This window comes from Ambystoma mexicanum, chromosome 2p (assembly GCF_040938575.1).
Source record: "Ambystoma mexicanum isolate Mex_15411 chromosome 2p, UKY_AmexF1_1, whole genome shotgun sequence".
NCBI lineage: Eukaryota > Metazoa > Chordata > Amphibia > Caudata > Ambystomatidae > Ambystoma > Ambystoma mexicanum.
In genome coordinates this window covers 506,658,147-506,673,939 of record NC_090923.1, presented here as the reverse complement: position 1 = coordinate 506,673,939, position 15,793 = coordinate 506,658,147, and the positions used below count along the sequence as shown (strand labels likewise).

General features: G+C 46.6%; 1 protein-coding gene across 1 annotated transcript in view; it reads right to left on the bottom strand.

Moving 5' to 3' along the window:
- The window catches only part of VGLL4 (vestigial like family member 4), an 819,879-nt gene extending 810,192 nt beyond the window's left edge, over window positions 1-9,687 (bottom strand). Inside the window, exon 1 of the mRNA XM_069643919.1 lies at window positions 9,418-9,687. The gene's annotated coding sequence lies outside the window, so the exon portion shown is untranslated. The remainder of the gene's footprint in view (window positions 1-9,417) is intronic.
- Between the last annotated feature and the right edge of the window lie 6,106 nt (window positions 9,688-15,793).

The window sequence follows — 15,793 nt, the reverse complement described above, 5'->3', positions numbered from 1 at the left end:
CTGCGCCTGCGGCTTGCAGTGCGGTGCCTTCGCCTGGAGATGAGGCCCCTCACGGGGTTTCCGTGTCACGCTGGGGTTTACCCTGGGCATCACCTTAACCATTAGGGGAGCCGTGGGCTCTTGCTGCTTGTTACGTCAGGGGCCGAAGTCTGCCCTCGGTGTCCCGCGGCGGCAGGGTACACGCTGCTCAACCTGTTGCTCCCGTCAGGCGCTGCTTCGATGGTTCCGCGGCAGCGCCAAGTCCACTGTTGCGAGGACCGAGCTGCTCAGGCAAGCTCCGGGGCGCCGATGTCTGTTCGCCGTCAGGGTCCTCATTTAGATACGCCTCTGCATTTAGATGCAGTACATGCCTGCCATCTTGGATTTTCGGGTGCCATCAGGGGCCAGCGAATTCTGTCCAAATTCGGGCACAATGATTGAGCGTAGGACGCCCATCTTCGGGCCAGCGGTGACTGAGTGGTTCCGGTTGCCTTCACTGGCAATAGCGATCCAAATGCGCTGCCGAAGCTGCACATTTTCACCATAGCAGCAGGCTTCCCACCGATGGCTTCAAAAGAGCAGCCACATCGATGGCGCTCCAAGCCACGCCACCCGCAACACTAACTATTACACAGGTGCTCCTACTACCAAAACCATATCGACTCACTCAACTCTATGGAGTCTTTCAATTTGTCTGTGCATCGATATCCCACTTCTGCCTCTTCTTTTCTCACCACCTATGCTCCTCCCTTTCCTCCACAGACCAGGATCTGGTTCATCACTGGTGGGCACACAATACACCACTTTTTAGACATTCTTCTGTGCTGTAAAACCACTATGTTGGTGACGGGCAAAGCAGTAGTGTTTTATAGCAGAACATACCATACATGCGGAATGAGCATAGAAAAACTACAAATTAAATACAGGGAAATCAGTACAAAAGGCCATATAAAATAGTAAAAACATAGGCAATGCTATGGGTAAACATATACAGAGTTAGTCGAAGCATAACAAGTGTAAACTCTGCAATCGTGAATGTCAATATAGTGTATTTTGTGGAGAAGTAGTGTACCTCACCAGATCCACTTTAACTATAGCATGGATGCGAGATACCCAATATTTTAAGTGAATGCTGTGAAGCAGGGGTGTAATGTGAATTAGGGTCAGGTGGGCAGTGTGTTGGACTTTGTTTTGATTAAGGAACTAGTACATTTGGACCGAATGTTAGTACAATAGCATTAGTTTACCTTTTTACAGATATTAGCTTGAGCTATTTTAACGATTGTGCTTTATCCACTGATATACACAGTGCTTTAAGTGGGCCGGGGCCACACCCCAGCAGTCTCCTAAAAGTGGGGTTGAGCCCGCGGCCCCCTGGTCGCACCACAACATTGGCAGGACACATCATCCCGCCGTGGCCGCAGCCGTGACTGGCGATGCACCCGCCATTAAGTCAGACAAGCTGACAGAAGTGCTAGACAGGCACAGCGTCGCTGCGGCTGGCTGGCACTCATGTCAGTCACTGTAGCCTGCTGGGTCACCAGAGAAGGTTACTGTCGCTTCGCTTCACCAACCATTCCCCAGGTCACTGAGGCGTCTTTGACCCTCAGCCAGCCTGGGGACTCATGACATATTTCGAGGTTTATAAAAGATGGCTTGAAAAGTACACAATTATAACCATCTTTTATAAAGCTTTTCCAACGGACAAAGACGCCTCTGGTTTTGTCCGTCCTCAAGATGTTTTTAATTGTGTACTTTGAGCCATCTTTTATAAAACATAGAAATGTTTTAAAAAGATGGCTTGAAAAAGTATGCAAACCGTAAGGTATGTACAGAAATATATAGCATTTATATATTTGTGTGCGTACCTTAAGGTTTGAATACTTTTCAATACATCCTTTATAAACAAATAAATATGTTACATATTTCTATGTTTATAAAACATGACTTGCATAGTGCACAAAAACATAGTAAGGTACGCATACAAATCTATAAATGCTTACATGCATTTATATATTTGTTACATGCATTTATAGATTTGTTTGCGTACTTTTTCTTAGGCAACGCACATCCCAAAAGCCACGCCCCCAAATGAGCCCCCCCACCACCCTCGATTTCTTACCCCACTTAAAGCCCTGGATATACACACCAGAGGAAAACACTCTAAACACCACTGCACACATTGTGCGCTTGTCGTTCTGAATAATGCAATGCATTTTGGATTGAAAGTCAGATTTATCAAAAGGAATTTTCACAATCAAGCAAACGTAGTGTCCGTAACAAAGAAAGCCAACTGGGTCATTAGAGGAGATTAAAAGGACACTGTTGCAGGAAATTCAAGTTGACAGCAAAAGGCCCAGACTAATGCAAACAAGAACCATACTGCTGGGGTTGGCAGAGAGTCCATCATCATTTGCAAATATAGTAACGAAGCCTATTTTAGTCCGTAAATCATTCAAATGGAATTACAGCGAATGCACTTTCCTTCGCGTTCACGCTCTTGTGCTCAGGGTGACCTGCACGTGGTCCATGTTACCGAGCTGCGTGCGTGCGTGCGCGTACAGTAGGGGTAGGAGCTGAACGTGCCATAGCATGGAGTAACATATCTCTGCGCGAAACTTGAGTCGCACGCACGCACGGTACACGCATACCTCGTGCACAGTGAAAGGCTCCATTGGCGGATTGTAAACAGAGTGAAGCAATGTGCGAGTACAAGCACTCCGGGCTGCTGCTGCACTTCGTCCCCCAGCTGCCATTCCAGAGATGCCTGTGAGCGAGGGAGGGGGAGCCGGCATACTCAGCACTGCAGCGGCAGGCAAGGCACAGCCTGCCAGGGCTCTCCCAGGCAGCCAGCCCCATGCCCAGCGCTTGCCTATGACTCACATGGCAGCTTCTCCCTAGAGAGGGGGAGGGGAAGGTGGGACGATCCGTCTGTTGGCTGAAAGGGCCCAGCCTGCCGCACAGAAGCACAACATACATGAAGAAGTGACTTCGCTGACGACGGCGCCTCCAACCTACATGAAACTTGTCTCCCGGGGACAGGGTTTTGAAATGTTCGCTCTGTCATAATGCGGATAGCTCAAGCAGGACAAAACAAGCCGTGACGCAACGCACTCCAACCCATTCTAAATCACCCCATGTTGGAGCCGTGTCTATGTGGCGTCACCCGCCTTCCTCACAGTTCATCTAGATGGAGAGAGGGCATCCGATTAACCGTTTGGACGGTTCCAATAATCCGAGACATTTCCAATACTTCAAAACGTAGGATACATATTTTTAATACAGACTTGCCGCTCTTTCCCTGATTGTCCACCAAACCCACAAAATACTCTGGATGCTAAATACTATTAATTCCAAAGTCAGAAAACATCAGACTCCTCTAGTTAATTGAAGCCCAACTTCCCTGCACCCTTACCCTCGTCCTAACTCTCCCGATTGCTCCTAGCTTATGCTTGTATAACAGTGGTATCACTAGAAATCCGTATTAGGGCGGGAAGTGGGGGTGAGGGGCGGGGCACAAATACAACTATGTGTAGTGGGGTGGTGGCACATCAAATAAGGGTGAACAGGCAAAACTGGTTTAAGTATACCTCTTTTTTCCAAAGCTGGTTAAAAAAGGGGGGGGGCATTAAGCATGTTCAGAGTAGGTTTAATGAAATACAAGCTTTGCATCCAGTTAATATACATTCTAAAAAGTTAACTCATGTTCAACAGCTGCAAAAATAACCTTGCACTCAGCAAGAGACAGCATTCTTTTCAGTCAAGCAGGCATCACTCCCGAGACATCTTCAGATAAATACCACACCTCTAGCTACACATTATCAGAAGAGACAGCACTTCCAGTACAGCTTTAAATAACAGCCAGTCAACAAGATTCAGTGTAACAGAAGATATATCACTCATACCTCAGTTTCAAAGGATGTCTGTTTAACAGATTAAAAAAAAAAGAAATCACATAAAGACGAATAGTACAGGGGAATAGTAAGCAACGGCTCCCTTGGTGCTTTACCAATGGTTGCAGGAAATCTCACTTTGCCCCCATAGAATTGTTTACAGTTTCTGGCTGTATATCCCAGTGGTGGCTGGTGATTTTTGGGGTATTTTTTATTGGAGGGGCGTAAATATTTCCCCCAAATATGCCAGTGTGATGGAGCGTCCCGAACCAATCAAGGAGTTGTTGGGGCTCCCCCTCCCAACAGAAGAATTTGCAAAACTATAATGGCTTAAAATGGTGCATTTTACAGCACTTTTTTTTTTTAAACATTGGGTAAAATGCCAAACCGTTTCCAATTGGTTTTGTAAGGTAACTCTTGAAACGATCCAATGAATAACAGTCACCAACAGTGCAGAGGAGCATGTCACAATTTTCATGATGCCTTTGCCCACACTATGTTCCAGTATAAAAACATGTGCACACTGGTTGCTCCCATACATTTCCATGCTAGTTACACCAAAATATGCCAGTATTCCCATACAAGCACATATTCATGTGTGCTTTGTGCATAATGCCAGTAATGACACTAACAAAACAGGTCTAAGCTACAGCAAAAAAAAAAAAATAATAAAATGACAGTATGACCACATTAGGAACATACTCCAGTAGGCTTTACCATCCAAAATGCCATGCCACAGTATTAAATGTCCAAATTTGCTGCATCAAAATGCCAGCTTAGCCATGTAATCGCACCTATGCTTATATTATCAAAGATGCCCAATAGAAAATATCATGCTACAGTAATGAATGGCTAGACTGGCTGCATTGGCATGCCAGTCTAGCTACATAACACTTAGCTTTTTTTTACTGTACTTTTATGATAAAGCAAACCTATGTCTGCCCTCTGGGCCCTCCAGCGCCTCACGCAGTGTCATTAGGCATGCATCTATCAGATGACCAGTAAGAAAAATACCATGCCTGCCCCCTGCCAACCTCCCCCCCCCACCCCTGGTGTCTCGCACAAGGAGTTGATTTTGGCTGATGAGGAGGGGTGGGGTTGTGTAACAAAGCACCGGCCCCCCACCAAAATCAGCTCTACGGCCTACTACAAGCACACACATTCACACAAAGCATGTATTCGCTCATTAACACGCACACCAATCATCATACACTCACGCCACACAACACAAACATACACATTTAAATTAACATACCTTCTTCCCCAGTCCTGATGTTTTATTCACGCTCTTGAGCACAAATATAGCACGAACAGGAAGGAACCAGGAAGCAAAGAGAGCTTCTTGGTTCACACACATGCATGCAAGATCCAGAGCAGTGATGTTGAAGTGCCCTGTTCCGTTTGTATATGCAAGGAGGTGCAGGAGAACCTCCCTCGCACATACAATCATGCAGTTCTTAAGCCAGCATCCCCAGTGGGCCATGCAAGGTTGGGGAAGCAAAAAGCCACCGCCTTTGCATGGCTCAATGGATATCCGATGCTGAGAAACAGAACTGTCAAATGGAAATCGTGCTTTCCATTGACAGTTCAAGCAAGCCGAGGAGCTCTCTCTCTTCTGCAAAAAGCAGCTGAGGGACCACTCCGCGTTTGCACTGGGATGGCTCCTCCATAATGGGCGAGGGTGCTGTGGGTCAGCACCCCCTCGTCCATTATGGCGAAGCCACCGCTGGTACACTGTCAATGAATATATGAACAGGGTCACTGTGGCTGAAGAGGACATACAGTTGACTTTGAAGTCTTGTACACTACTGCACTGTTTGTAATGCAGTGATTTTGAACACATTAAGGCATCCATAGAGATGTTCTACAGCAGAAGGCTACGAGGGTAGCTCAGCAGCTTGAATGACTGCTGCTAAAATTTTCTATATTAAAGCTGTCTCTAAATCCTAGGACGTTGTGCCATTCAAAAATAAGTGCTATAAAATGTGTTCAGCCAGGGGATGGGTTGGACAGGTAGCCTGCTTATATTCAGGGCGAGGGCGGGGGAATTCCTGCCCACATAGTGAAAATCAAAGGTTAGCAACCATGAACCCACAGTTTAATTTCCTAATACCTGCTGTCAGTGCAATAGAGTCATTTATTTGTGAGAAAGCAGTTTGAAAAGCATTTAACATCTTTAGAAATATATCCTATGAAAAAACAAAAAGAAAGGGGCACAAAAAAAAAAACTATTAAAAAAAAAAAACCGGTATTTGTGCAGCAGTCCGCCCAAAAAATAAACCCATTTAAAAGAAAGCTAGTGACTATAAGTTTAAGAAGCATTTTTCAGTTTGGAAATGTCTTGTGTTTTTCCTACACAAGCGTAAGCTGCACATTTGGAAAACAATAGTGTGCCCAGAATGCAGGTAGCCTGCTTCTAACAGCGATGGCCCCCACCACAGTGATATTTGTGGCTCATTGATTCCTGTGGTGTCCCTATCGTTCCAGAAAAAAGAACACAAGCTGAGCAAACACAACCTACAAACGTGCGAACGACGGCCGGGCAAAGGAGCACTTTTAAGGCCCCTGCAAAGAGTTATGTGCCAGAGGGGGGGAGTGGCAGGCCACTAATTAAGGGGGCAAAACAGCCAAAAGGGGAGGGATGCCTATGCTTGTATACACAACCCGACTCTTACCTCCACTGCCGTGGCCTACATACTCCTTCTTACTAAGAATCAGTTCCTGCCTTATCTAGCTGCTCTACAACTACCTGGCACCACACTATCTCCACGTTCTTACCGCTTACTTTGGATTAGTTTCTGCTTTATCTAACTGCCCGCCACATTATCTCAACCTTCTTCCCACATTCTATGGATCCGTTTCTGGCTTATCTAACTGCCCATCACACTATCTCCACCTTCTCTCTATGGATCGGTGCCTGCCTTATCCACCTGCCCTGCCACAAACTAGCTCCACGTTCTGCTAATCACTTTTAAGATGTTTCAAACCTTTCCAATTTTTGTCTTAGGTTCACAGCTAAAGAAGAAAATAGAAGTAGAAGATTAGTTTTAAGACAAAATCGAAAAACGTGCCGAGAAGAGGTAGCGCAGGTATCGGGAGAAAGAGCATTCCAGAAATTCGGTGCCAGGCCAGGAACTGAATAAATAGGTACAGAATGAGTCAATTCTTCAAAGCAGCCATGCTTATGTGCATGATAGTGGTGGCAGAGTGCGACACGCCACAACAAAATAACTATTCTGAACCCCCAGACATTACAATCCTGGATTGTCAGTTTCAAAACTGAAAATGTTTTCAGGCGCACCACACTGGTGTCATTGCGAGTGGAAAGATGGGTCGAAGTCGCATGCTAAGCCTTCTGTTGGCAAGATGCCCCCCATCGGTCGGCAGTGCGGCACCGATAGCAGAAGACCGTCGCCATAAGGCAAGGTCACTACGGCTAGAAGGATTTTGTAAAAGAACAAGAAGCTGAAAATGCTACTCCATTCACAAAGCAGCAAACCCCAAGAAGCATATCACAAACTCCCTAAATCCACTCCATGCGCCTTTCTCCCCGTCCCCTGACCGTGGCACATAGAAGCTACCAGAATGTGTCAAGGAACACACTACCAAACCACTAAAATAAAGGAACGACTATGCTTTCCCAAATAGAGGAGCAGACAACATAGCAAGGGTCAACCCACCCCCCCCCTTTGACTCTTATGGGTTAATCTCTTCCACAGGACCATAAAACACCTGCAGCAGAGACACAACCCATTCTCAGACAAGGCCTAAAAAGAGCAGAGGTCCACTCTTGCATAAACGCTCCCATGATGAGGCAAAGCACATAGGTAGTGATCAGCATCCAGTGACCTTGAGAAGGCAGCCCTTAAATCACAACAGACATAATTAATCGTGTACATTCTCAGTGTACTTTGGAATACTTTTAAGTACCAAACAAAACAATCAAAAGGTGCTCAGATTTAGGCACCTTGCCGGATTGGGAAAATCAGTTGCCAGCAAGAAGGAAAAGGTCACCTGCTTGTCCAAATATATGTATACTAGCTGATATACCCAGCATTGCCCGGGCTTTCATTCCCTCATAGGTACAGGTAACTCTGCCAAATGTGGTGCAGATTGGTGAAACAGTGTGGAATTGAATAAGGAACAAAGCTTTGTATAGCCACAAACAAATGTTGACTTTTTCTGAAATCCAGGGAAAGTGGTGGGGTGGGGTGGCCAATGTCATGTGGCCAGTAATGTCTGGAGGGTCCTAACAGGTGACTGCGCAGAATTTGTTGCAAATTGGTGAATCGGCGTGGAATTGTATAGGGAACATAGGCTTTGCCACAAACCCACACATTTTCACATATCGAGATTTGCTTAGTAGTTGCCAATTGTCCCTATACCATGTGCAACACCTTCAAACATTCCAGGATTTTGAGACAAAAACTCCTTACAAGACGGAAATTGTGAAATCATGGTTAAAAAGTGAAAAACAAAATCCTAACAAAGCTGTCAAATCGTGTGCGATTGCCCCATCCAGTAACGTTTATATTTGCTTTTGGTGCATGTACTTGTTTTTTATACTAAAATGTCAGGACTACCACATATCCCAGAATGTTGAATAGAAACAGGTGCGGGCGGGTCCCATTTAATCATGCCTGTAGTAGAACTGTTCATTTAGGCCCACCTGGCTGGACCAGGAGTCTCCCCAGCAGAAGTTCCAGGCTAGGAGCACTGATCGCCAAAATGATTTCAGAACCATCCGAATAACAAGTGTCGAGAATCACCACGTTGTAATCCTGAAAGTAAAAGGCTTGTGTAGGTACACTGATCCCCAGGGAATGATGACATTTGTTTCAAAGTAACACACACCCTGTAACATACTCAAGCAGGGCACTTGCTGACACGATTCACCTACGTGCTATAAAAAAAAATAATAAAAAAAAGGACTTGGACGTATAGCTCACTTGTCAGGACTTATTGCATATAAGTGCACAGGTGAGGTCATTGGTAAGGAGACTCCTTTCAAAATAGGAACAATTGACAGCCTTATATCAACTGCACTAGAGGAGAAGCAAGGGGCTCTAGCAGGAAAAGGGTCGCTTTAAGCAGGAGCCTGTAGCAGGAAAAGGGGTGGGGGATGCAGCAAGAGAGGGCAGTCGCTGCAAGATGAAATGAGCTAGGAATACACCAGGAATGACGGTGGTCGTAAACAGCAGGTCACCTTGGACTGCAGCAACCAGGACCCCTGGAGATATTTGCAAGTAGGGGTCCGGTTATGCAGCAGCAGGTGCCCCTGGCTGCGGTAAGCTGGAGCTACTAGAAGCAGGTGGTATCCTGCCGTTGCAGGTGGCTGCCGGCGGCTGTCAAAGCTCTCGCGGAACTGCGCTCCATGCAGCACTTCCTTTTACCCACCCTCCCCCACCTGCTCCCGGGATCTTTCAAAAAGTGAAACAAAGAATCTAGATGCAGATTAACAAAAGCGGTGCCCGGCGCCGTGCCACCAGCCCTGGGACGTGTTTCTCTTCCATTCAGCAAAGCTTCCTCCGGACCACGCACTCACCAGCTTCCCCTGCCTGTGCTGGAGCAGTCCTCGAAGAAGCCCCACCACGCTTTACTTCCTGTCTGTCAAACTGCCGGAGCTATGAAGAATGGGGGGAATCTAAGCGGCGCTGCCGGCGAAGGAGCACAAACCGAAGTCGGCAGCACCTTCCACGCAGCTCTGCGAGCACACACCTCCCATTCCTCGCTGGCTGCAGGGAGGAACGAGCCAGTGGAGCAGGGCGCGCCCACGCTTCCCCCGATTGGCTGAATGGAAAGATTCGTCATTGGTCGGAGGAAAAACGTGGGCACACTCGCAAGGTTTTCTTCTTGGGCTTGTTGTGCTGCAAAGCTATGCCAAAACTTCAACCGATTTGCTATACAATAATAACAAAGGGAACAAGTTCCCATTGGTTGAAGGAACGCCTTAGCTTATTGGCGGAAGGAAAGTATAGTTCTATTGGTTGAATTGCAGCTTTTCTCTCTAGAATTCCATTATTAAACTGCGGCGTTTTAAGAACAGAGTGCTGCCAGCTTTTTTTTTTTTGCTGTGTCACTAAAACAACAGTCCCTTGACGTTTTTCACAGGCCCGTTTATAATTTTAAAAAGTGGATGCGTATTTTGTTGAACTACCACGACCCCTTCATTCAGCACTTGCTAAACCTTATAGAGGACTGGATTGCAAAGTTGTGAACTGAGTTACTTGTTACGTTGTGAAATTCGGGACAGTGTTTGTTTGTTTATTTATTTAGTAATGCGCTCCGAGCCCTTGGGTAACTGGGCGACTGAATATACTGGTCACAGAAAGCCACTTTTCGGCGCACATACATCCGAAAAAAGCACAGCCGAAAATACAACCAGTCTCGTAGCAAAAAAGAAATCACTTTTTGGATTGTTTTGGGATTGCTTCAGCCTTGTTTTCAAGCATCAGATTTTTTATGCATTTATTTGGGATTTTTGGGGGATTTTTTCCAAGCAAGGATTCATTTGTTTTGGGTTGGAGCATTTATTTTGGATTTTTACCTACTTCTCAGTAAAAACAACCCCCTAACACTAATTGGCAGGCACACATTGTTACTGGATTTACTTAGGATTTTTTGACAAGCAAGGTGTAGAGATATCGCGAGAGTGCGCCGCGGACCTTAGCTCCGCCCCTGCGCGCTATGCGCGCACTACGGGACGAGCGGAGGACGCGACAAGAGGCGCCCTGATGAGCCCTCCTGTTACGGGGCCCGCTCCTTATTAATCTGGGACACAGACATTAAGGCCATATCGTCCCAGCCACCTTCAGCCCGTTGGCTATTATTATTAAGCCACACATGTTGTGTGGATCCTGCATGAAACTTGTGAGAGAATAAATACGACGTTACAAGACCAGAGGCTCCTGTCCTTATTACAAGTAATTTACTACATAAATTGGCGACGAAGGTGGGATCACCACCAGAACCCACAGAGGAGCATGCAAGGAGCAACGCCACCGCCACCATTTCTCCAAACTCCAGGTAGGCCTGCCATCCCATGGCCACAATGGCAGCCCCTATTCACGACATATGTGGAGGCCCTAGGTGGGGCAGGGTTCTCAGCGGCAAGGCGCAGGGCCATGCTACTAAATGCCCTGGGAGTGGAAGGACAGAGAATATTCGAGAGTCTCACCCCGATACCGGTGGCTGGCGACAATGACAATGTTTTCAAGGAAGCGGTCAGGAGAATCATAAAAAGGTTTGCCAGTAAAGAGAACACAGTGCTCCACCGGATACGGTTTTACACGCGAAGGCAAGAAATGTCTGAACCAGTTGACGATTACGTCACCAAGCTGAGGGAATTAGCAGCGCTGTGTAATTTTGGCAACAATGCGGAGAGTCTCATATGTGATATGTTGGTCGTCCACACTAACAGTCGGAAAGTCCAAGATAAGTTTATTGTCGAAAAGGAACTGCAGTTGGAGAAAGCGATTGAGATCGCCAGAGCAGTCGAGGAAACGGCGGGAAGACGCAAGGAGCTTACTGGGGCCCAGAGTTCTGCAGAAATACAAGCAGTGGGTTTCCATGCAAAAAAAGAAAGGCCGGCAACCGACACGAGAGAAGGGCGATGGAACAGGAAAGAACCCCTAAAGTGTCACAGGTGCACCAGCACCAAACACCTGGCGTTTGACAGGGAGTGCCCAGCCAGAGACAAGGAGTGCTCCATTTGTAAACGCATTGGCCATTTCTCTATTGTGTGTCGGTGGAGGAACAAGAAAGTCTCCAGCCTTAATGCAGATCTCAATACGGAGAAAGAATCATCCTCAGAAGATGAAGGAAGACCCACTGTCATCATGGTTAACAGCACAAGAGCAAGGAGAGAGAAACCTCACTGCATGATCAAGATTGATGGCATGGAAACAAGGGTCATGGCAGATTCAGGGTCGGATCTAACGATCATTCCCCTTCGCACGTATAAGGACATGGTGGGAAAGGAAAAGGTGCAAGTGCTAATAACGAAGCACAAACTCACGGTGTTTGGAGGGGCGTCAGTTGAACTGATAGGATACATCAAAGCCAAAGTAGAATTCAAAGGAAGGGAAACCACAACCAGGGTCTATTTCAGTCACGAAGGCCCTGCAGTGCTAGGGTGGGACGACCAAGACAAGCTGAAAATCAGACTGGATCCCAGCACCGAAGATCAAGTCCTGTCAGTCCGAGCGGACCTGTTGTCAAAAGCGACTACCCAACACTTTTCTCGGAGGAGCCGGGGCACATCAAGGGTTTTCTGCACAAAATAGTGCTCAAAAGGAATGCGGTCCCTGTAAAGCACCGAGTGAGGCCAGTACCAGCCACGGCAAGGGACATCCTTAGAAGTCAGTTGGAAAAGATGAAAATGGAGGGTGTCATAGAAGAAATCGAAGCATCTGAATGGCTGAGCCCTGTCGTGCTTATAAAGAAACCCCAATCACAGGAACTCAGGGTATGCATAGATCTACGCAGCTTAAACTTGGAAGTCATCACAGATAACTACCCTCTCCCAAGCATAAATGAACTCATTCTGTTAATGAAAGAAGCCAGAATATTTTCAAAACTGGACATGAGGAATGCATACCACCAAATACAGCTACATGAAGAGTCGAAACCCCTCACGGCATTCATCACTCCATTTGGCACATACCAATTCACCAAAATGCCATTCGGGTTGTCATCAGCAGTGTCGGCTTTCCAACGCATGATGGATGTTTTGCTAAAGAAAGTCAAAAACGTGGTGTACTTCCAGGATGACAGCCTCGTGTATGCGGAGGATGAACAAACGCATGACGCCACGTTAAGAATTGTCCTAAACAAGCTACAAGAAGCAGGGGTGCGGTTACGGTATGAGAAATGCCTGTTCAGAGTGAAAGAAGTTGAATACTTAGGATATAAGATTTCAGAAAAAGGTATCAGTCCCAAACAGAATCTCATGAAAGCAATCATTAAAGCACCGGAACCAAACAGCAAAGAGGAAGTAAGGTCATTTCTGGGGCTGGCTGAGTACTATGCGAAGTTCATACCGAAGTTTTCCGAGACCACGGCACCCCTTCGAGATTTACTCAAAAAGGGCTCGGAATTTGTATGGCAAGAACCCCAAAAGACGGCGATGGTGAATATAAAACAGCATATCATAGAGGCACCATGCCTTTAACCGTTTAATCTGGCGTGGGTAACAGTTGTCACCACCGACGCCAGTGCTTATGGGCTAGAAGCAGTGCTAACACAAAAGAAAGGTGACACTGAACACGTTGTGGCCTTTGCATCGAAGGCATTATCGGAGGCGGAACAGAACTACTCCACCATTGAAAAAGAGATGTTGGCCTGTGCATGGGCAGTGGAACATTTCAGGACGTATGTATGGGGCACCAAATTCAAGTTGGTGACTGATCATAAGCCCCTTATCCATATACTCAGCCCGGGAGGCACAAAAGTATCCACGCCCAGATTGGCCCGCATTGCAGCCAAGCTGCAAGAGTACACGTTTGAGATCCAGCATATCTCAGGCTGGAAAAACTCACAAGCTGCCTGCATGTCGAGACTGCCGGAGGGTAAGGATAAAGCCACCACGTTCCTTCATGGAGAATGCATAGTTGCATCCATCATGGACTTGAGAGCGCCAGATTACCTGGAACTCAGTGAGAGACACTGGGAAGAGGAAGACGGGAAAGACCCCACCATGGCCATGATTCGCAAATGGACCAAGGAAGGTTGGCCAAGTGAAAAGGCGTTACCCGAGGGCATGAGACCCTACTGGAAGGTGTCGGAAGAACTATCTGAAACGGAGGGGATAATTATGAAGTCAGACCAGATTATTCCTCCCACAGGAATGAGAAGAATCATCCTATGTAGAGCCCACGCGGGCCACTTGGGAAACACCATGACCCGTCACAGAGTGAGAGAGGCCTACTGGTGGCCATCCATGGACCAGGAAATTCGATCCATGATAGAACGTTGCCATGAATGTCTCAACAGCGACAAGTGACTTAAGGTCCGCCAAGCACCCCTAATACCCACGGAAATTCCAGAAGCTGTGTGGTCAAAGGTTGGCATTGACTTCATAGGGCCTTTGGAAGCAATGGCACCTGAACACCGGTACGGCATAGTACTGGTCGATTACCTATCCAAGTGGGTGGAGGCCGCGTTCGTCCCGAACATAACCACAGCAACCGTTATAGAAGTACTTACAGAAATTTTTCAGAGGGAAGGCCTCCCCAAGGAAGTAGTCACAGACAACGGGGTGCAACTAGTCTCAAAAGACATGGAGGAATTCCTAAAAAGGAATCACATAAAACAAAAGAAAGCGGCCCTATATCACCCCCAAGCAAATGGGCTTGTAGAGACGGCCAACAGGTTCATAAAAGGCGCCATCCAATTGGCAACGGCTTCGGGCATGGACCCGCTCAAAACCACCAAGGAGGCCATAGCGGCCCACAGACTCACACCAAATGGGATCACCCAAATATCCCCGTTCAAAATGTTGAGAGGGAGGAGTGCGGCATCCACGCTGATTACACCATGGTTGTCGAAAATACGAGAAGATGAAGCGGTGGACATGGCAGAAGTAGTCTGGAGAATCGAAAGCAATAAGACACGCATGAAGTCATGGAGTGATCGGAGAAGAAGAACCAAACAAACGTCTGACATAGGAAAAGGAGACCTGGTTAAAATCCAGTTACCGAAGAAAGATCAAGTCACAGGGTCTCGGTTTAGCCGACCCATTAAAGTGATTCACAAAGGAGCAAATCATGTTCGCACGGAAGACGGGCGAGCGTGGAATCTCGAAAGAGTGGCACTATACCAGAAGACTCGAGGAGGAGCGAAGACCCCGGAGAGATCACGAACGGAAACCGAAAGAGACCACGGAGCAGGTGAAGAAAGAGAACCAGAAGGAGACGACAGAGAGAGGGTGGAAACCGAGGTCGAACCGGAAGCACTGGGTGCAGATCCCGATCAGGAGCAACAGGAGAATTGCACCCGAACTGATGATCGGCCCAGAAGAGAACACAGAAGACCGGTGAGATACAATGACTATGTTTTACAATGATTTCGCTGTGCATTGAAAAAGGGAGATGTGTAGAGATATCGCGAGAGCGCGCGCTCTCGCGAGATCTCGCCGCGGACCTTAGCTCCGCCCCCGCACGCTTCGCGCGCACTACGGGATGAGCGGAGGACGCGACAAGAGGCGCCCTGATGAGCCCTCCTGTTACGGGGCCCGCTCCTTATTAATCTGGGACACAGACATTAAGGCCATATCCTCCCAGCCACCTTCAGCCCGTTGGCTATTATTATTAAGCCACACATGTTGTGTGGATCCTGCATGAAACTTGTGAGAGAATAAATACGACGTTACAAGACCAGAGGCTCCTGTCCTTATTACAAGTAATTTACTACACAAGGATTGTTTGGTCTTAAAGTGGATGATTATTTTTTTTATTTTTTTCCAACTTGTTTCACAATAAAACCAATCCAGCAACACTACACATTTTTGCTGCATTTATTTTGGATTGTTTTACAAGCAAGGATTGTTTGATCTTACATTGGAAGATTTATTTTGGATTTTTCCCCAGCTTGTTTCTCAGTAAAAACAATCCAGCAACACTACACATTTTTGCTGCATTTATTTTGGATTGTTTTACAAGCAAGGATTGTTTGATTATTGGAAGATTTATTTTGGATTTTTTTTCCAACTTGTTTCGCAATAAAACCAATCCAGCAACACTACACATTTTTGCAGCATTTATTTTGGATTGTTTTACAAGCAAGGATTGTTTGATCTTACATTGGAAGATTTATTTAGGATTTTTTTCCCAACTTGTTTCTCAGTAAAAACAATCCAGTAACACTAGGCACACATTTTTACTGCATTTAAATGTTGGGATGTCAACCTAGTTTCAACGTGG